This window comes from Taeniopygia guttata, chromosome 2 (assembly GCF_048771995.1).
Source record: "Taeniopygia guttata chromosome 2, bTaeGut7.mat, whole genome shotgun sequence".
In the NCBI taxonomy this organism is placed as follows: domain Eukaryota; kingdom Metazoa; phylum Chordata; class Aves; order Passeriformes; family Estrildidae; genus Taeniopygia; species Taeniopygia guttata.
In genome coordinates, this window is record NC_133026.1 from 111,000,021 (window position 1) to 111,023,586 (window position 23,566).

The following is a 23,566-nucleotide window of genomic DNA, read 5'->3' on the forward strand; positions in this document are numbered from 1 at the left end:
AACCTTTCTTCTGCTTCTGAGAAATACAATTTCTTTTGGATTTGTCTAACTTTCCTTCCTCCAGCCACTTGCAGAAAAACTCAGGCTTCTTGATTTTTCAGTTCTGAAAATCCTTTAAGTCAAAGTAGCTGTACAGCACACAGAAGAGAGTAAAGAGGAAATTATATAATGGAAGAGTGTCAGTAAGAGTGAGGTGAGTATTGGTTATGAAGCTTGTGGAGATCTGCACTTGAAACCCTAAGTACTGATAATGGTAGTGTGTGAAGCTGTATTCCTTGTTTTGGGAACATTCCTGGAATGGCCACTGTGAAATGAGACAATTCAAGCCTTTCATTCAGACAGGGTTTTTACAGGCTTTGTATTTTCTGTGTCGATGGAATCAGTTTAAGGTTTTTCCATTATATGAACTAGATATTTGGACATTTGTGTTATATTTTCTACCTCTCCCCTTGTCACACCCAAGTACCATTTCTATGTGTGAACTCATTACAATTCTGCCAGTTAAAGTGCAGAAGCCTCTGATAGGAAAATAATTAGCAGCACTGTCCAACAAGTCCTATAAATTTAAATGAGTAAGGCTATAAAAATGTAAAAAAACCCAGCATTTTTTTTTTTTCAAAAGAACAGGGATTTCTCACATTGAGTAAGTTGAGAAGTGCTACAAAATAAAATTTTCTTCTCCTCTTTCTAAAAGCTCCATAATGATCTATATACACATTTTTTGCCCTGGTGCTTATTTTATGAAGTCTTACAGGCTTCTACAAACCTATTTATGTCACTGGGCCCTAACTGAAGTGTGCATAGGTTGTATAAATGGAGTGTAAGAGAGCTCAGAGCTCCTGGTTTCAACTTCATAGATGACTTATTGTTTCTCTGCCTGATGAGAGGAAATAAAAATCACATTTAATGGTTGACTGCCAGTGGTGACTTCCAGGCTTTTTCTTATTTTTAAAATATCTGTTGTTATAGTCAAGTGTCAAGAGAGTCTTGAAGAAAGCTGTAAAAGAAAAAAGACAATCACTAACACTACAAAAATTTAGGTTTGAAAATAACCTCTCTGCCTATGGGACAGGGGGACTGAGAGTAAAACATGGTATTTCTGGGCCTGAAGCTCATGTTACGTGGCTCTTTCTATGTTTTTTTAATAAATAATTTTCTTCACAAGTAACTATTAAAACAGAATAATAACCCAAGGCTTATTTTTCTTGGCAACTTGAAGATGAGTGTTCTTAAGATGTTTGGAAGCCTGAAATGCAACAAAAAAAGATAAATCCTAAGTATCAGTATTAACAAGGTACAGGATGAAAAATCTCTTTTTTTTTTTTTTTCTAAAATACTTGCCTCTTTTTTTAAAAAAAGTATTTTTACTATCTTGCTTTCACCATAATTTGGAGATATGCCCATGTTATGTAAACTCAGTTGTAAACTACATAACTTCTCAATTAGATGTAGTCAAAATGTATCCTTAAAATTAGACTTTATAAGGATACAAGAAAATTATTGTAAAGCTGGGTTTTTTAGCCAAAAATATTGGTCCACGTTTGAAGCTCTGAAGTACTAAAAACACCTGTCAGACAGTTTTGGTGTTATCTTAACTTCAGCTTTTTGTTTATCTGACCTGTGAGTTTTTCCATTTCCATTTTCCATTCATTCATTGCACAACACCCTGCTCTTGAATTGGATGAGAACACTGTTTGCCCTTTGGACTAATTGGTCTGCCCTTCAGTGAGGACTTCACAGAATCACGTAATTGTTAGAGTTGGAAGGAACCTCTGTAGATTATATAATCCAAACCCCCTGCCAAGACAAGGTCACCCAGTGCAGGTTACAGAGAAACATGCTGTAAATTCCCGGCCATTGCACAGCAAATTTGTTTAAAAGTGGCTTAAGGTACTACTTTTCCCTGAGATGCTACAAAAGAGACCTTGACAAAAGTACTTGGGTGGTTAAAACACAAGCTTCACTAGCAAACATTAGAAGATCAGGAACTGGCAAAATTTCAATCAAAATAAAGAATTTCACAATGAAATGATTCAGCATACTCTAACCTATCCAACCTTAAAATACCCTGATTTCAAGAAGAGGGAATTAGTAGAAGAACAGGAGAGAGAGAGAAAAAAAAGAGAGAGACAAGAAATGTACAGCTGCCACCCTTGGATCCAGTGGGGTCTCAGTTACCATGAACACCAAGGACAATAGGGACTTGGCCATGTATGTCTTTGTGCAATGGTTTTTAGTCTGCTCTGGCCTCTTGTGGCCACAACTACCCCTCAGATGGGGCTTCTGATCTGATAGTCACTCTGGGACTAGACTGGAGTTCCAAAGACTGTGGGGCAGAGGATCATTCCATCTTTGCAGAACTTGATCTGCCCACAAACATCTTAGTTGTTTTGAGCCAATAATCATTCTTTCCAGTCTCTCACATACATGCAGATGGGTTTTGTTACTGTTTTCCTGTTCTTGTTTAGGCTACTATTATCATGAAAAGACTGATCAAGTTGGTCAAAAATACTTCCAGATCTCATAAAATAATGGTTTAATTACCAGATGAATACAAAGAAGGGATTTTAGCTTACATGTCTACTGAACATAAAGTGTACATGAAGACAGCAAGAAAAGCCTAAGTACAACCACTTCACATATTTGACAAGTATTATCTTGGTGTTTGAAAGCATGAAATGAAAGGCTTTATAACATAATTAAGACAACTAAATTAAAGACTGGGTGCTACCCATTAGTGAGTTAACATCATCAAGAAGTTAGAAGAAATCAAGCACATACTAGAAAAATAAATGTCTCTGACTATGGGTTACCAAAAGGCTGGACCTCAGTGCCTAGCTGCTGGTAAAAATTGCATGCCAACTTCCCTGCTATTACATATGGTGAGAAGCACCACAGTAGAGCACAGGCAGAGGTTGGTGGGAGAGGCAAGGCCTGGAAAGACCAGCTATACTTTTATTGCCTGTGATTCAGAGGTGTTTATGGGTTGAGGAAGTTTGTCTTTTTGGAAAAGGTGACAATTTGAGCACAACCATACAACCAGACACAGTAAAAAGGGGTGGGAAAATGCAAATATGTTGTTGAATACTATGATGTCTTTCCTCATAATCATAATTTCAAGTAGGATATGAGGTAACTAAGTGTGATCTTAGACCCTAATTTTTAGCATCTAAGACTAGGTTTGCATTCATGGACAAATGAAGGGACATGTAACACATTGTTAGCATTAGCAAGTACACTAGGCTGCTCTTATGGATTTCAATATTGTTTTCCTACCTGTGGATAAAAATGCATCCAATGCTCATGATTTCCTCTGTTATGTGAAATACAGGTGAAACTTGATATCCTGCGGTGGTGGTTCATCTTGTAATGTCATTCTTAAGGAAACATTGCAAGGATTTTTACCAGTTTCTTGGAATCCACAGCATAAAAAATATCAATTATTGATTATGCAATTGATTATTGCAAAACTGGGGAAAAATATAAAGCAGTGATTGATATTTCTACTGCAGTATAAATATATATAAACCTTTCTGTTCAAGGGTGACAAACATAGGAAAGGTTGGGGATCGTAAGTCTAGAGACACAGAAGGTGGGACCTGCCAAAATATGCATTACATGCCTAAATATTCTGTATGGCTGCATCTTATTGCCACTTTTATTGAGACTAAATATACAAACTTATATGGAGTTAAGAAAATACCTAAGTAAGAGTTACAGCAATTTATGAAAGCATTTTTGTCTTCCACATTATGCTAATACATATTTCTTAAAAAGTAAATCTTTTCAAAGGAGCAAAAATACTTAAAGGTTTTATTGAATATTCTTTTATTGTTCTACATTAATCTAAAAATTAGTCAGGTAAATTTTTTATAATTTCCCTTTATGAACAGAGCTGTGTTTTGGTTAGTAAATAGAGATGAACAGGTGAAGAGCTCCTTCCCATTATGCACAGTATGCAAGAGTTTGTCTAAATATAGTCTTTGAACAAGGAGATAGTAACTTTCTTGTACAGTTTCACTGTAATTTTTGAATATATAGAAGCTAAGGAAGAACACCTTATATTCATCAGGATGTAGTCAAAATGGTAGTAGAAACACCAGACAGTCGTATTCAGTACTGTTTTCAAGATGTCTTTTCATGAATCAGGTGCTTTTAATACATATTTTTTCCATGCTGTGTTTTCAAAGATCAATGAGAAATGTAATTATTCTTAAACATTAAAAATTGACTATTAAAAATTAATTCAGCAGCTGAAAAAAAAAAAAAGACTTTCAGGACTCATCATATCACTGAGCTGGATTCATTGCTGTGATTTTTACAGTCCATTTTTATATCAGTGCATGTTCCATTGAGATTTCCATTCTAAAACTGGAGCAATAAGTCAGAGCAGTAGCTCATGTTTCTTGTAGGAAAATAATAAATGTCTAACCAGAAATCTTTTGAGAGTTTAAGTGGAATGATCTTTAAATAATTCTTTCGTGGTAGGTCATCTAGAACACATTTATAGTCAAGGACTTCAGGGGTTTCCTTTCTCCTTACTTGACCTAGTTTTTTTAGGTAAAATGTGTTACTGTAATCAGTTCATTGAACGACTAAATGCTGAGGTGAAATTTATGACCTTTTTGATGGAACCTACATATTTTACTCACCAAAGTGGATTTTTCTGCCGATGACTTTGTGGCAGATTTCCTTGACATCTTTTCAGACTAAAAAAAGTGTTAAGTTTAGCTGGCTTCCCTCTGCTCATCAGACCTTATTTTATTCCTTTTGTCAAAAATTTCTGCTAACCAAAATGCCTCTTTCCTCCCAGAACATGTTTCCCCCCTTTTATTTCCCCCCTCTATTTGTTTGTTTTTGTAAAGCTTTTAGTTCCTTTAAAAAACTGTAATGCATGCCAGCTACAGTAAGAGGCTGTGAGGAAAAAAATATGTATCTGAAAAACTAAAGTTATAACAAAACCTTTCCTCCAAGATACATCTTGATCTTGTTTACAAGGTAGTGTTATTGCCAGTAGGTCGTAGGCAGCACTCCTCTAAACAACCCCAAGTGTGTAACTTTGCAGTGAAAAAATAGGAAGGGAAAGAAAAAGGGTGTTCCATGAGAAAAACATCCCCTTCACTTTGCTACTCCATTTTAAGTTGTGCTCATTTCCCATGGCAATATCTAAGTCTTCCAGAAAACCTGAAGAGTAACAAGAAAATGTGTTTGTAACATTGCACAAAGAATGGAACTGCTGGAGAGCAGATGTACATAATGAGGAGGCCAGCGGTTTTCTACAGGGCTGTCATTGACCTTGGCGTTTTGCTGCTGAGCCTGGGCTAATAAGAATGGGACATAGTACTGCTGTTTAGACCCATTCCAGTCCTCCTTCTTATAAAGTCTTAATTCCCATGGGAATGGCACATGCCTCCATCTTTACCTTTAGAATATTGTGACTGAAAATTGTTTTGCCATCAGTTTTGATTTTTTAAAATTTTTATTCTGAAAGACACTCTCTTGATTTGCCAAGGGATAGTTTTTCTGAAGCTAAAGCCAAACTTTAGGTTCAAATGTAAAGCAAAATTACAGAATATTAATTCTATAATATCAGAATAACAATAATAATAATATCTATAATAACCATAGAATTGTTTGGGTTGGAAGGAAGCTTAAAAATCATCTGGCTCCAACCCCTACCATAGGCAGGGACACCTCCACTGGACCAAGGTGCTCAATGTCTCATTCAACCTGGTCTTAAACACTTCCAGGGATGTGTGACATCTACAGCTTCTCTGCCAAGTTGTTCCAGTGCCTTGCTATTTCCATATGCCTAAAATTTCCCTCTTTCAGTTTGTCCCCTTTATTCCTTGTCCTGTCACTACAGCTCCTGTTGAACAGTCTCTCTCCAGCTTCCCTGCAGACCCCCTTCAGATAGAGGAAGGTAGCTATGAGGTCTCCACACAACTTTCCCTTCTCCAGGCAGAAGATCCCTAACTTCCTCTGCCTGTCAGCAGCTAAGTATTATTATAGTAGGTATACCTGAGGGGGAAAAGAGGCTCAAAATATTATTCAGCAAGATTTCATCAGAGGTTATAGATGAATAACTAAAATTAATAACCATAGCTAATTAGTGAATTAATGGAAAAGTATTTCAGAAGGGATTTTGACCATAAGAAGAATACAATAAGCAAAAAATCCCATGGCTAGAGGGTCTGTTCTGGACCAGCAACTTTAAAGGTCATGTTCTTCATTTAGTCTACCTGAAAATGTTAAATAAATAGCTGAGCTACCTTGCCTGTACTGTGTTTGTATTAATTTGGTTTCTATTCAGAAATGTTGAAACTCTTCAGAAGAAGGATTCTGCTAGTTCTTTTGCCTGTATTTACTCATTGCAAGTTCTGTAGCTAACCAAATACAAACGACACTCATATTCACTAGGGTGATTAGTGTAATATTTCAGGGTATATGGCTTCTGACATCTAATAAAATGTATAGCACTACTTTCTATCAGTCTGGTCTAAATAAAAGGCCTTCTTTCCTTTAATCTGTATTTTTGTCTGTGTGTGTGTAAAGCATCAGAGGATGTAGACTAACAACCCTGAAAACTGAAATTCTTTGACTATTAAATTGCCTTGGTATTACCTACACAGGCTTTAACAAAACCACGTTGCTAACTCATTCCCTGGTCTCTAGGCTGCATGCAGTTATTTGTATTTCCAAAAGAGCAATCACCTTTCATTCTATCTCCCTTTTATCCCACTTCATTTATGGAGAACACCTGCCTGTTAAAGCTTTTGATTTGACAAGTCAGAAACCTACTTCCTATAGTTGAATGATATTTCATCTGTGAATTGCTTATATAAGATTCAAGACTGCTTCTCTCAGTTTTCCTAGATTCAATCCTTGGACATAGCCAAGGTGGTAGTCATCTTTTGTCCAAGTTTTTTTTAAGAAACAGAGGAAAATATAGAGAGTAAATTGCAGTTGTTACACACAACAGTGATCATTCATGATCTAAATTCCAAAAATTGTCTTTATAGAATAGAAACATGTCAGTGACTGATTCTTTCTCTGTTATTGTGTTTGAAGTTATGCACTTTCCTTCTGACATATTCAGAAGGTTGTGGAAAACTGTGAAAACTCCTCTGCAAATCCTCTTTCCCTCTTTCTCTTCTTTGTCTTTTTAACGGCACATCTTGAATCCAACAAAACTTTGATTTTTAAAATACACTTCCTTTTCTCCTCAGTCCTTTGAGTGGCTTTTATTTGTGGGTAACACTAAAAAGCAAAGAAGAAAAAATAGAAAAATACTGATGTTCTAGAAGAAGACTAATGGAACAGGGAGCATAATATCCTTCCAATTGATGTCTCCTGGGTTAAAGCACTCTAACACCTGGAATTAAGAGAGCATCTCTAATTTCTGTTCATGCTACTCACCCTCTAATTATAAGGCATTTTAGAAGAGAAACAAAAGAATCCAAAACCAGAACATGTTTTTGTCTTTTCTGTGACAATGTTGTGCTACACATAAAAATTCACTGGAGTAACAAATAACACTGGAGCCTTCAGTTTTGGAGAATTACACTCTCTTCAAGGCAGACTTGTTAATTTTACAGATAGATACAGCTTAAACATAGCAAACATCTCACGCATATCTCATCCTAAGCTGGTCTCATTTTAGGATGCGCACCTGAAGATGAGAACTCGGATTCCAAATTCAGATTGGTCCAAGGAGTAGAGAAATATTTAAAGCTTAGGAAGAACATAATCTCTCTAATATGTCTGTAAACCCCTACTTCAGATAATTATCTTGGTATTGTATATGTTGTGGGGTTTTTTTAATTTAAATTGTCTTTATCAACATACACCAGAGCGTCAGAACACTGGGACAAGTTGTTTGAAACATATTTTGTGAGGCAAGGCAAGACAGTTATAACTTTGTTTGGAACAAGAGTCAGAAGAAATGTTTATAACAAGGAACAATGTACATGGGAGAATGTAATTAAGTAAGCATTTACTGCAGTAACTTAATTAACAAGTATATTAATATAAAAAGACTGTGCCCTTCAATGATTTTATCTCTTCATTTTCTGGGAGTGTAATGGTGTGATGAAATAGAAAGGAAGAGCTGAAATTGAAATGAAGACCTTGTTGGATCATGTGTATCCTGAGTGTCACAAGTAGGATAATTTATTTTCCAACACCTACTGTGTAAGGACAATATATTCTGTGTAAGTATGGCTTGATTAATTATTTGTCATAAAGTGACCTGGGATGAGCAAACTCTATAGCTCTTCAGTGTTTATTAAAATAAAGTAATAGTAAAATTAAATAGAAGGGTGTGGTTTGGAAAGGATCTTGAAGGTCACCTAGATTCCACACTGCTGCTGCGGGCAGGGGCACCCTTCACTAGACCAGAGTACTTAGAGTCCCATCCAACCTGGCCTTGAACACTTCCAGAGATGAGCCATCCACAACCTCTCTGGGAAAAATCTTCCAGTATCTCACCATAACAAAGCAAAATACTTCCTTCTAATGTTTAATCTAAACCTACCCTATTTGAATTTGAAGAAATTGCCCCTTGCTCTGTCTCTACATGTCCCTGTGAAAAGTTACTCTCCTGCTCTCTTGTAGCCCCCTTTAGATAGTGGAAGGTATCTAAGGTCACCCTGGAGTTTGCTGCAGGCTGAACAACCCCAACTCTCTCTGCCTGTCTTCATAGAAGAGGGGCTCCAACCCTCTGATCATCTTTGTGGCCCTCCTTTGGACTTGTTCTAAGAGATCCATGTCCTTCTTATGTTGACAAAGATTTCTAAGTTGATGATTCATTGAAAGTGAAGTAAAAATTTGAGTTATAGTGGCATCTCAACACCCAAGTAAATAAAGCAAGGCAATTTCAAATTCCAGGAATATCAAACCTCTGTCGTTAGGTAATGCAAGTTGATTTGATAATTTCAAATTAACCTACTCTGCCCTGCACATAGATTGTATGTTGCTTTTTAAATTAATAACAAGTTTGATGCTACACAGGAAGCCTGAGAATGAAATTTTGAGCTGTCACTGCATCAATAATTCTCCCAGGGTTACAGTGGGCATAAGAGATGAGGACTTTTAACTATATGATGTGCTGCAGCACAGTCCCAAAAGTTGCCAATGGCTAAGAGCAGGAACATTTGTTCACACAGCATGGAATGAAAAACTGCCTTTTGAAGTGCTGAAGTGAAGGGCTGTTACTACCCAAAATTATGCCTGATGAAATGCAAGTACTTAAAATTTTGTGATTGGATGTGCTCATGATATCATCAAGCATATTTAAGGAGTAACACGATCTCTATCTGACCTGCAACAAAATGCCTCTCTAAGAAAAGCTAAATAATGACGTGTTAAAAGCAGAAAATGTTCCTTCCAAAACTGAAATTAAATACTTTCTGGGAAGCTAAAGGTGGTTATACAGTTGGTTTCAGGATTTTCTTATAACAGTTACAGTGTCTTAGAAACAAACTGGGAATTTTTTTCATGGTTTAATATTGCTCATGTTTCTCGATTTAGACATTTACCCTAAAACAAGTCAAGTAAATTATTTTGTAGCTTCTGATTTGGTCTTAATGCATCCTTGTATTACACAGATTCAATCTAGAAAACAGATGCTGAGACTGGTAGGTGTGGAAATATGGTGTATAGACATTCTCATGTATTTCTGCTTTTTGAGTTGCTATTATTTTTTGAAAGATAGTGTAATTTAGCATTAATGTAGAAAAGAATGAACAAACCTGACCCTCTTCCATTGATGTTTCATAATTTTTAAATGATGCCTTGCATAACTCTTTGGAGTATATTCTAATACCTGCTTCATCATTTTAGGCAGAATATCTTCTTTTTTTTTTCCCCTTTCTTGGGCTAAGCCTACTGGCGTCAATAACAGTATTTGCAAAAGGATTGTAGATGAGAGTTACAAAGAAGTGCATGTTGAGCCTCTGTTTCACATGCCAAAAATCACCAGGGAAATTCATATATGGAAATTCCACATGGAACAAGAACTCAAACTATAATGTGTAATTTAAAAGTCTAGAATTTTGCATCATTTTCAATAATTTAGATGTGTTTGTCTAGGTAGTATAAAACAGAGATAAATAGAGATATGGGAAAAAGGTATGTTGTGTAGCATCACATCACTTCAGTGAACAGCGAACACAACCTAGCCAAATAAACAACTTTTCCTCCTTTTCATACCACTCAAACCAAAGGAAACTAGAATCAGTAATGGGAATGTAAATAAATTAGAGAAGCGTCTCAAAAGAAAACTCAGAGCATGAGATTTTTCTGAGAGAACTAACAGCATGTTGCCTACCTAAATCAACTGAACCACCTGCCTCCATTTAGGATCCGGGAGTACATTTTGTTCTTGAGTCTGTGTGAAAGTCAGGTTAATTGCCCTTCTCAAGTGCAACAGGAGAAAGCTCCTGCCATTAATTACCGATAATTATTCTGACCTCTGGGATGCAAAGGGACAGAGAGATTTGGGCTTGAATTCCCTCCTAAGACAATCAAACCCTTATTTGTTAAGATTATCACCTTAGTTACAAGGCTGTAGAGCATTTTTGGCATAGATTTCTCATTCTCATCTTGCAACAGTTGTTTGTTTTCGTAGTGAGGGGATTATCTTCAATTATTGCTGCAATAAGCAGATGTCTTATTCGTTTTCTTTTTCACGTGACTGCTATAGTCAGTGAGTGACAGCATCTCTTACTATAGTGAAATAAATAGCGTTATGAAAAATAAAAATACATCAGCAGGAAAAAACAAAAGCCGTAAGTTATAGTATGTCATCTCTGTCTCTGGACCTGGTTTAAGTTGTTTCACATAAATTGATGTCTCAAAAGTCCCCAGTCTCCTACAGGCCAGGTGCTTAGGTCAAATTTGACAGCCTGCTCTTTGCTGACCTTTCTGTTGAACTAAAACTAGTTCCATAATGTCCTCCCAGTTCCATCCCTTAAAATGAGTGAAGAAGGAAAACAGTTCTTTCATGGATCTCATTGAAGATTAGCCAGAAGATAAAAATAATTGTGATTCATTAAAGCCATAGTGCAGCAAAATCTGCTAGCACCCTTTCCTATTGGAAACATAGGTTTCATTCTTAAACACCTGAAAAAATAGCAAATCTTATTAAGCAGATGTGATAAGGAAATAAATTAGATTGATAGGAAGCTAGTGATAGGGAAATAAAGTAGATTGATAGGAAGCTAATAAGAATGTGCAGGAAGTACTGCATGCATGTATGTCTCAGATGAGATAAAGATGATATGTTGTATAATTTTTACAGATTTTTTTTGTAATTAAAAATAAAATCTAGAGCTTGCAGGAGTAACATTCCTTTCCTTCACCAATACTGTAGCTGTATGTTCTTTGTATTATAATGTTTTTATTTCTTGAAAGAATGGTAAATTATTTTGAAGAAATTTTGTGGACAGGATTGTTGCTGTTAATAGTTTACTCAGTACACTAAATCTCAAACCCTGTATCTACACTTGACATAGCCAAGTTTTTAAATGGGAAAAATAGTCAAAAAACTCCAATATAAATGAAGGTAATAAAAAATTAAATTTATTTTAAAATTCTGAATTTTTAGAGAATCTTTCAGTTGCTTAAGGCATAGTCTCGGGAAATTTCAGATATGATTTTATTACTTTTGAATTATGTGTCCAAGCTCTTAAATAAAAGGAGTTATATAAATACTTAAATTTTCAAAAACCAAGTAACCTTTTAGTTTGCATTAAAATAAGTCTCTCACTCTTTGAATCATCAAGTCTCATGGAACCTATCTATTCTAAGAAATAAGGAGAACCTGAAACACTGAGCTATTTGGCCAGATTTCAGGATTCAAGGCTCTTTTTTATGTTTAAATAGAAATACTTCCACTCTAAAAGCTATTTGCCATGAATTAAGTATTTTTTTCTTAAAGATTATCTAGGCAATAAACTTTAAAGCTCTTGGGCTCTCTGAATTCAAGTGAGCAAACCACAAAAATGGAGATTAAATAAAAATGGTGATGTGGGACTACTTATCAACTGAGAAGGATTCCAAAGCTATGGTAATACAGAAAGCACAGGCTTTGAACAGAAGAATACCTAGCACTTTTCTCTGTCTTGATTTTCTGTATCACCAAAGCTCCTTTTAACAAAACTGAAATGCTAAACCAGATATCCTAATCTGTTTAGTTCAGTTGTATGCTTTAAAACCAGGACACATTTAGAACTGAAGTTGGCTTAAAACCCAGGACTCCATTCTGGCTTTCTTTGAATGAAAGGTCAGGCTGCAGGGCAGCAGGTGAGTTTCCTGTTTTTTCCCCTTTATTCTGGTAGCTTGAGGGTAGCTTGTGGATTGTGCTAGAAGATATCTTGTGTAATCAAAATGCTTAGAGCCATTTTGTTCACACTGCTTGGAGGGAAAATAAACAGCTATTCTAGCCCCTTTGCAGAAAACCATTCATTAAGTCATATTTTCTGGGAACTTCAACAAATTTTATTATTTTCACAGCCCAGCTGTAGGTTGTACTGACTTAATAAGATAGGTATATATGTATATACACACGTATAGTTATTCAATCATTTGTTAATAAGGAAATATGATGAACTCCTGTCAAGAAGAATCAAACCAGAGATTGCAAGTGGGGTAACTGGGAGTCAAAAGCAGAGTCCCTGAATGCCATACATTCTTATACCTACATGTGGTAGCATCAGAACACCATAAAAGTATCAGGAAAGTAAAGTATAAGCATAAGTGAAAGTAAGAACTTAATGGGCGCATGGTTCATTTGTCTACTTTGCAATGTCAACCTCAAGAGTAACATTCTGCCATGGATCATCTGTTCATAATTCCTGCAGGCAGCTTTCTTGCCTTTACAGAGCATTTGAGAAAGCACTGTTAAGAGCAGCACCAATAGTACATCATCTGGGAGTGCAGCTGTTACCCAGAGAGAAGTCAGATAGTAAGATGAAGGGAGAGGAGGAATAAATCAAAACCAGCCTGCGCGTGGCACTTATCACATCATGCTCATTTCTCTTTTCTGCAAATTTTAACGTGTATAGGAATGGAGAGGATTACCTGAAGTACAAAGAGTCCTTATGGATTTTACCCCAAAGACATACATTCTGGAGTATTTGAAGTCTTTTTTTCAGTCAAGTCATTTAATATAGACCACATTACAGCTGACAGTGCAATGTTTACTGGATCAAAAGAAAATTATTGTGTTTAGCATGTGGATGCACTTATAAAGTCACAATAGGTAAACAATGCTTATGACTAACTGCTTTAATGCAAAGAAATTCTCATTCTTTCAGTTTCTCAATCTCACGACCTACAAGAGAGCAAACTGTTGCCTGTATCTGCACCTAAACTGTGAAATGAGCTGAAGGTTCACTTGGGCATAGACTCAGGTGGGCTAGTTGAAAATCTTCTTTCAGAAAGTTAAGAGGTGGTTATCAGCAACAAGACTATTGACAAAACTTTGATAGACTGGTCTTTTAAATGATTTAGAGTGTAAGTGACCAGGATGAACTTTTCACAGAACTTTTTTAGCCTCATTTTCTAGGTTCATTCTGACACAGAGCAAATTCTGATCTGTGTTCAGCTGGTTGAGGTAAATAGAGATCCCTAATTAGTCACACTTTTGACTACCCAGAGCAGTCTGGAGTAGCAGTAGGGGTATCCACATACAAACTGGATGTCAAGCACTATAAAACCACAGATAAAGTACTTCCTGTAGCAGCTACTTTTCAAGCTGCTACTTATGATGTCCATAACAGTTATAGAATTATCTAGTTGGGATGAGACCTCTAGAGGTTATCTAGAGCAACCTCCTGCTCCAAAGAAATTAAGTTAAAGAAGGTAACCTTGTACAAGGGATATGAATTCTTAGACTCATCTGAGCAGTTTGTTGCTGTGTTTGACCAAATTTATGGTAATTTTTTTTCTTTTTTCTTATAGCTACTTGAAATTTCCTATGTGTCAACTTTAATAACTTGACTTGTCCTTATGCTTTGCTCCTCTGATGGCAGCCTTCTCTTCTCCAGGCTGAGCAACCCCAACTCTCTCTGCCTGTTTTCATAGGAAAGGTGTTCCATATCTTTGACAATCTTGTGGCCCTTCACTGGGCTCAGTCCAGCAGATCCACATCCTTCTTATGTTCAGAGACCCAGAGGTGGATGCAGTATTCCAGGTAGTGTCTCACAGGAGAAGAGCAGAAGGGGAGAATCCCCTCCCTTGACCTGACGGTCACACTTCTCATATAGCGCAGAATGTGGTTGGCTCGGTTTACAGAAGGATCTGCTCCATGATCTTGGCAGGTATATAGGTAAGACTGAGTGGTCTGCCATTCCCTGTGTCTTCTTTTTTCCCCCTTTTTAATAATGTAGGTTACATTTCCCCTTTTTCAATCAGTGGGAATTTAACCAGACTGCTGTGACTTCTCAAAGATGATGGAGAGTGGCTTAGTCACTTCATCAGCAGGTTCCCTTAGATCCCATGGACTTCTTCATTTCTCAGTGTTCTCACCTCCCCTTAAATGTTCTCAAACCTGATCTTCTCCTGCAGTGGGTGCTTCTGCATTCTCCCAGTTCCTGCCTATGCCTTCTATGACTTGAGTGGTCTATCTAAAACACTTGCTGGTGAAGACCAATATTAAAAAGTAATTGTGTACCTCAGCCTTTTCCATATCCTGAGTAACCAGGTCTCTTATTTCTTACTGAAACGGGCTCACATTTTCCCTAGTTTTCCTTTTATTACCACCATACCTATAGGAGCTTTTCTTGTTGTTTCTTCTTAAGTTACCTCTGTCTCTGGACCTGGTTTAAGTTGTTATATGCCCTTTATGTTATATGCCCTTTCACAGAATAATTGAAATTTGGTTTCTGATGAAGTGATATTATTTTGTGGAGTGGCTGGAATTCCTTTGTGCTGCTCTTCTGCAGCAGGTGCCCTCCTGCTGATTCTGTGATCCCTCTCCAGGCTCAGGCCTTCTGCTGTCAGGAGATGCCAGGATTGGAATGGACTGACTTCCCCTTCTATGGTAACTTTAGTTTAAAGCCCTCTTCACAACTTGGCAAGCCTATGATCAAAGATTCTATTTCTCTTTTCTGGCAGACAATGATTCAGTGAAAGCTACACTTACTTTATCTCCACAGCATGTAAAGTAATACCTAATCAAATAATAGAGTCATTATTTCTTCAGTATATTTTTTAGGATACTTTGGCTGCAAGTGGAAGAATCCAGGTTAGATAACCAATTTTATTTTCCTTCCCTTGATGTGATGAGTCAGATAAAGTCTTCAAGAGTGTAACTAAAAAATGTACTCCTTCCACGAGCAGCTGCAAGTTAGACATTTTGACTGCATTATCCCAAACTGCTAGTATCTGCCATTTACTGTGGAGAATACAGTTTAAATGGTTGAAATATATGATCAGCTAACTAACAGAGAAAGCGCATATTGCTGCAAAGAGCTAAATATTAGTAAAATGTTGACTAATTGCATAGTGCTATAACTACTTTTTGTTTCAGTCCAGGAGTGACAGAACATTGTTTGGAAGCATGTATGTCCAAGTCCAATGTCACTGGATAAAAATGCACATTAAATATACAAAAAATATATACATTTAAATAGGTTCTATTTTCTCTAAAAGGTTTGAGGAAGTCATCTAGTTATCCAAACAGGAAAAAAGTTAGAAAAGGGAAAAGATGTAAATTAATTACATGCAACTTATTACATTGAAGGTGTTCTTACCTGTGAGTTCAATGAACATACTACATGCATGTAGTATATTGTAGTAGTAGTGCTGTATTGTATGTGAAATTTATAGTGCTTATTATAGGGAAATGATGCCAATACTTTTTCTTTTTTGTTTCCAAAATGCAAATTGCTATAAGGGGAAGGGAGCACATATATCAAATCATTTTGCTGTCTTTTTATAAATACCTATTTGGAAATGTACTGTAAGCAAGCAGTATAAGGAAGTAAATTGCCTTTAGTTTACTGGGGCCTTTGTGTATTTTCAGGAAAAGCAGTGCTGTGCACTATCTTAACAGAAATAAACCTTCACAGGTGTCTGACACCATCACTGGCTTCTCTGTGATGGCAGAAACAATCAGCTTGCCTTTAAGTCTTGGCTAAGAGCCTAGCTTAGAAATGGGAAGCTTCAGTTTATTTGTAGCCCCTAGATAAGAAATATGAGCTTCAAGATACAACTTGGAGTCACAACAAACTTGAACTCTAATGGCTTATTGTGGAAAGAGACATCTAAAATCATTGAAGCATTCCAATGCTGCCAACAGCAATGTTGCTCTTGGGCCCAGTGCTCTTTGGTATCTCTGATTGGACCTGCGGCGTGAAAGTGTAAGCCAAGGAGGTGATGATTCCCCCTAATATTTGGATGAAAAAACACTCTATGCTGTATTGATTGAAAGCAGCAGTCCACTTTTCATCTATAAGTAGATTCATGTTAGATAGCCTGCTGCTTTTTTCTACACGTGAAATGAGAGGTACCTAACAGCAAAAATTTTAAAAAAATGGATACTTGTGCAGTTAATTCTAGCTGTTTCTTTCTGCTGAATAATATTTTGTTTAATATGACAGAAATCAAAGAAAGGACAAAACTTTCAGTTCATAATGTTACAACCAGTCCAAATCTTTTGCAATTGAAGGCAGCAAACTATATAAAGAGAAATGTGTTTTTTTTACAGTTCTATAGTATATAAGCAGGAAAAGAAGTATAGAAGGAAACAGGGTTATCAGACAGTACAAGCATCCTGGTATTTCCAAAGATTTAAAAATCAGTAGAATTGTGATTTTTCAAAACTAAAATTTTGCTTTTTCAACATAATTTATCATTCTTAGCCATAGATATTTGAACAATTTAATAAATGCTGTGACCAAGGGACAGATTTATGCCCTCTCTTCTTGTCTACATCAGGGGTTTATTTGTATGTTTTTGGAAGTGTTATCTGTCTGATAAACTGGATCTTCAATTATTTACTGCTGGAGCTATAAAAAGTAATTGTAATCCAGTTTATTAACTGAAGGTTAACAGAACTGTGATGGAAGTAACAGCTTCCTTAGTCATAGTTACTCCCACTATGTTATTAAGGCAGGAGGTGGGCATCTATGGAATCACACTGATAAAAGGGTAGAACTGCTCACAGTGTTTACTAAATAATCAATAAGATTTTGCTTCTACTGCCTGTCACCTGCTTGAATGTTTTCACACAGCTGCATTTCAGCTTTCATTTTCACTCTTAGAACAGATTTTTTTCTCATTTTATCCATGTGTGATACTTCTAAAATGGTTCCTTCACTAGATTGTAGTGGAAATACATCTATTTCAGCTCTTCTCAGCTCTTTTAATTGATTGAGTGTTGTCAGTGCCATTAGTACCATAAAAAATGTCTTTATGTCATTATAAATCAATTTAGAAGTGCTGACCAGTTAGTTAAATTTAACAGCAATAGGAGTTATCCCATTTAATGTTCATTATAATGCCTTCCATTATAACTCTCTTTATCATTATCGATTAATAACTTAAGTTAGTCAACCTCAAATATTCTATATAGCATATCTTGTTGAGGGTGTGTTTTTATTGAGATTTCTGGAGGGATGAAAAAGAAAGGCAATGTGATAAAAGTACTGGAATTGTCTGCCCGGGGAGGTAATGGAGTCACCATCCCTGGATGTGTTTAAAAAAGACTGATTGTGGCACTTGGTGCCATGTCTTTGTGAGGTGTTATGGCATGGGTTGGGCTCAATGATATTGAAGGTCTCTTCCAACCCAGTGATTCTGTGACTCTGTGATTCTGTGATTCTGTGATTCTGTGATTCTGTTATTCTGTGATGTAGGGTTCCTGTAAGAAAGTATTGTGGTTATGTTGTTGGGTCGGTTCATGACCTATACTCAAGAGAAAAGTAGCTATGTTAGGTTTAGTTATGACAAAGCATTTGTTTTTTAAATTTTTGTTATGTTCTGTTAAAAAATATTTTTTCAATGGACTATATGTCACTTCTCTAATTTACCAGGAATCATCTGGATCTCCTCTTTTGAGGTTGGTTGATAAACTGGCACCAGACTGCATATATAGAATTGTTTGTGGAAGGAAATGAGGAATAGTGCAAGTAGCACACTGGTGTGGTCAAAATATATGAATAAGGATTTATAAAGTGAAGTGTAGTTTGCATCCCATCTCTCGTGATGCAAGCATGAGTAGCAGTATCAAACTTCAAAGTAAAGAGAAGATAAAAAATAGGAACAAGTTTGCAGTGTAAATACAGAAGGTTAGAATAATAATTAGCATGGGGAATATAGGTGTGATTAAAAGTCAAACATATGATATAGGAAAGACAAAGTGAGCAAGGGCCCAGTAGCCACACCATTTTCCCTGAAGAACTGGTTAACAGTTCCTATGGAATGAGATCAAAATAAGATCTGAAGTCTGCATCATAACATTTTTGACATTGTGAAGCTGATTTAAATAATTTGTATTTGCCACACAAAGAGATTTAGTGGCAAATCTAAATTTGCTAAGAAAAAATTTAGGTTCACAGTTCAGGTGTAACTCTACAACTCATTTCATGAGGATGCTAAAAGCCACTGTTAAGACACTTGAAATTTCTGTTATTACCTGTTGTACCTTTGCTAGAGGAAAATAAGGAAAAATTATCTGCTTTTTCATATGACAAATGATTTTTTCAAAATTTTGGAAATTTTTTTTGCTTATCTAGTATGTCACAATTTTTTCCTGAATTTTAAAATATTAATTTAAGCCAAATTAAAGCCTACTTACTGAATTTGTTGAGGTTTTGGAGGGTTTTTTTTGTTTTTAAATTAATGACAGTCATTGAGAACGACTGACATATGCTTGCTTCTTCTAAGCTGAGAGCCTTCTTAAGTAGAAGTCTTACAGTCACTTTCAAAATTAAATTCATATTGAAATTCTGGATTAAAATATAGAAATTGTTTTGTATTTAAAATAAAGCAGCTGAAGGATTTTATTTTTTTAATCTTATGATAGCTTAAGATTTGGATACTTTTTTAATTGAGACAAATTCAAAATTTCAAGGATTTTCCTATTAAAACCTCTGTTTTGCAGCCAGGATCATTCATATTGCTAACAATGAAATACTCCCAATTAAGTTTTCCAAAGTTTCTTTCAATGAAGATCCATTAATTCAAATATAGCTTATGTATCATGAGTTTTGCCTACTTTTTCCTGATTACCTTTTAAGACATTTGTTACCTGTTACTATTCTCTTCCTATGCCTAATATATTGACCACTTAAAACAGTCTCAAGGGGTTTCTTTCTGTTTTAAATTTAATTATCTACATAGATACTTCAAGAGAAATTCAGGAACATAACTCAGATCATCAGTTTAGGTGTCTGCATTACTGTGAGGTAAGCACAGCTCATGTAAAAATACTAATTCTTCCCATCTACTATAAAGACAGTCTAGAGGGCTAGACTTTAGGGTTGATATTTTCTGGGTTCAATGTGTAAGGACAGATAAAAAATACCATTTAACAACAGTAGTACATTTTGACATGGATGCTTTTGCTCACATTCCAAGCTTTCTCTTGTGAAAAAAAGCTTGTCCAAGTGTATTCTCTGTCTATACCCTCTAAAACACAAGAATACAGTCAATTTCAACCCATTTTGACAATAAGGCAAAAAAGGTTTATAGGATCCTGAAAATTTGGCAAGTATAGTCAGCTTAATAGAAGAGTTTCAGTTAGTGACCTTCCTTGACAAAAATGTAAGAAAAAGTGAGCCATTAAAAGGTGTGGGGGCTTTTCAGCAGTAACTAGATGTCAAAATTAGATTATTTATAAACATAGACTAGCCATTACACATGCAGTTTCCTGCCATTAGTGTGCTGGGAAAAAGGGAAGGAAAGGATTTTATGACACAGAAACTGAGTTTAGGGAATAAAATGCACACATTCTCAGGAAGCTCATCATTAATTACACTACTCACAGAAAATGTATGTTATACTAGAAGAAAAATCCCTTAGTTTATGTAATTTAAGAAGTAAAATGCTTTTGCTGATATATATTATTTTCATTGGATAATTACTAGGAACTCTACTAGGAACTTATTGTCAGTAAAGCACTTTTGTTGACAGTGGCTTGACCTAAATGGGGATTTCTGTACTGGTATATGCATTTCTTGGGTAGGCTGGGGATAAAAAACTCTTTTTTTTTCAGTTTTGAAACAATTAGTTTCCTTCTACATATCGTTTATCAAGTATTTGTATCTTGACCGTGTATGCTATTTTACTTTTGTGTGTATTTTATGTTTTAATTGACTTTTACAACCTTCAAGAGGTTAGAAAAACTCTTTAGAGTTTTAACTAATCTAAAGAAAAGACTCTTTAGAGTTTTAACTATAGAGTGCTCTTTCACAAGAAAATGAAAATGTTTTTCAAAAATATTAATTATGAATTTTTCAATAATGGAACATTTCAAGCTGGTAGTCTACCTGTGTGTGCACATAGACATGTATGCATATATATATTTACACACATACATATATATCTATATCTATACATGTATAAATATATGTGTATGTATATGCAATACAAAGTGTGGGGTTTTTTGTCTTGTCTGCTGTCTTGCCTCATGAGAGTAAATGTCTTAATCTGTTTTTAAACAGATTTTCTGGGAAGGCAGCATCTACCTGAAAGCACACTTACTCTTTTGTGACTTAACTGCACTCATTTCATTGTAAAGATGAATCAGATGAGACTTCATTTAAATTCTACACATTTTTAGCCTCTTTTATTAATTCCTGATGTGAGATAAAAACATTTAACTACTGCAAATTTCCTTTGGCATACCAATATTCAATATGCAGGTTATTTCAAAGTCTTTGGTTGTCCCTGGAATGCTTGATAATTTTCTTCTTTCCCCACACACTTGTATCTAAATATGTCTTTTAAAAGTATTGTAATTATCTTTTGATCTTTTGATCTTTTCTTATACCAAAGTTTCCTTAAAAAAAAAAAGAACCTTTTGTCCTACTCTCTTATATTTCTTCAATCCTTCTGGAATGCAATCCCTGACTTTTAGGAGAAGATACTGATTCACACATACATAAAATGCCACGATGCAGAGCTTCCCTTTCCCTGTGGCTGTCAAGTCTCAGGTCAAATGATCATCTGGCATTTGAGTGCTATTGTTGAAGCTTGTTATTGTTGCACATCTGCTCAGTGAGGCAAAGGCACTGCCTGGCTGTTAACAGTTTAACATGTTAAACAGAGTTCAGAGGGCTGCAGTGGAAAAATGTGCTGTACAAAATGGAACGTAAAAATTGGTACTTATCTGTAGTACAGAAGTGTGCAATAAGATTCATAACTGTGAATTTTACTCAGTTTCAGAAACTGTGATGTGAGTGTAGGGACAAAGTAATGTCTGACTACATAGATAATAAGAACGCATTGAAACAGTTCTGTGGAAAAACTCTTCTGAGATTTCTTTTAAATTTATAATTATAGTAGAAAAAAGTAAGTTAATATTCTTTTTGTTACTTTAATCTCTTTTATCTTCTTTCCCGACCATTAAGTTATAGTAGGAAGAGATTTTCCTTTAAAGGTGGATCAAATTTTTCATATGAATTCATCCTACGATTTCAATGTGAAAATGTGTTTGAGAAGACAATTACATATTTCTTCCTTAGTGAAGAACTAAAATTTATATTTCCAATCTCTATCAGATTGGAGAAATACACTAGCTGGAATTCTGGATGTTTGCAGTCCATTTTACAAGTACACTAGGAGCAGAGTAGCATAATTTAGTTTTTCTAAATGCATATTGTAAGCACTACATACTAATGGATATGAAGCAAATTTGAATTTTCTGTTATATTGTTTTTCCATATATGTTGTATTTGTTTTCACTGTTAGTCTTTTATTTTAATATCTGCCTTTAAATGATCTTAATGATTATCTGTTCACTGTTAAAAGGATGATTTTATTTTCTTTTTTAAAAAAATATTTATGTCTGCATCTGTTTATGTCACTGATAGAATAAAGTCTAGAAATAATATGTTTGTGGTAAGTCCTTTTAAAGAGCTCAGCACAGTGTCTTTCCTAAACAATCTTTTCCTGCTGCAGGACTGGCGATAGCTGAAGGAGTACTGAGGAAGAGAGAATCATGATCTCTAAGACTGATCAAACAGTGGAACAAGTTGCTCAGATAAGTAGTGAGGCCTTCATCCTTGAACACATTGAAAATATGGCTGGGAATCCTGCAGCTGTGGGTGCTGTCACTGCTTGGAGCAGTGGATTACAGTGGACAGTCTCCAGAGGTGCTCTCTAACTTCAAATGTTCTGTGACTGCAACCGTGGTGAGCCAAGAAAATGGCAGTTTTGTTGTGTGCACAGTGCAGAGAGCTCTGTTTTCATGCTGAGAAAAGTGCTAGTCCTCTAACCAGAAGGGAGGAGAGTGGCCCAGAACGGACAAGAGAAGGGAGCTGGAAGAGCAGTGGTTGTGGTTTTGGAATGCCAAAGTAACAACTGGGTGTTCAAATCTTGGCTGCCTCTTTTCCACAGGTCTCTGTGGTTAAAATATTTTTAAAAGCTGACCTTATGGATCAGCAAGAGATCGTCTTTATCATGACCCTCGCTTCCCTAATCTATTTATCCTTTTTCCTCTGGGAGCATTGAAAGGATAGCACAGTATGTGCTGTATTTCTCTCTCTGAAAAATTCCCTTTAGTTAGAAAGGAGATGAAACATTTCTGCTTTTCTTTCATCTTCTAGCACCAGTATCCCTTTCTGCTTCTTTCATCCCTCAGAGTGTCTCTCTTCCTCCTAGAGTGCTTGAAAGAAAACACCTACCTCATTCAGTTATTATCTAATCTAGGGGCCCTTCCCTACTTCCAACATCCCCCCCACTTTCTTTTTCCACTTACCTCATTAGTGAACTCAGTCTCCACAGGGTTTTCCTATCCAGTGTGAATGCTGCTGATATCATTCTTGCCTAGTGGAGGGGAAAAAAACAAAAAAAAACCAAGGATGCTATTCCTGCACTGGGAAGTACTCCAAATTATGGATTTCCTTAGCAAAACTCTTGGAACTCTATTCCACCTCCTTACCTCCCACACTGGGCACACTCTGAAAATCTTTGTAAAACTAAAATTTTTGGAAGAAATAATCTCAGCCTAGGCACACTGATAAAAAGATGCTTTACTTATGTAATTTGTATGTATGTCATATGCTTAAACTGTCTGGGTCACTGTCTTGCTACTGTAGCAGTTATTATTGATACATTCCAAAAAATCTTGTGCTCATTTTTCTGTAACATTTTTTTTGTCTGAGACTCACTTTCTCCTAGTCTTTCTGATGAAAGCAATATTCTTAGCATTGCCTTAAATAGCGGTATGTGATTTTAGATTATTCTTACTGTAGGTGGTGTCATGCATTTAAAAAAAAAAAAAAACACCACTATTTTTTAAATGAAAATTTAAAATTCTCACTGCACAGTGCAGTTCAGACATTTGGGTTACAATTTGTACAGGCATTTTACTTGAAGAAAACCCACCCTGGTG

At 35.8% G+C, this 23,566-nt stretch overlaps 1 long non-coding RNA gene across 2 annotated transcripts in view; it reads right to left on the reverse strand.

The window, feature by feature from the left end:
- The window catches only part of LOC121469216 (uncharacterized), an 83,225-nt gene extending 60,169 nt beyond the window's left edge, over positions 1–23,056 (reverse strand). For both annotated transcript variants that reach the window (XR_012054133.1, XR_012054134.1), the window contains exon 1: positions 22,931–23,056. This is a non-coding gene — a long non-coding RNA (uncharacterized lncRNA). The remainder of the gene's footprint in view (positions 1–22,930) is intronic.
- Positions 23,057–23,566: the final 510 nt, after the last annotated feature.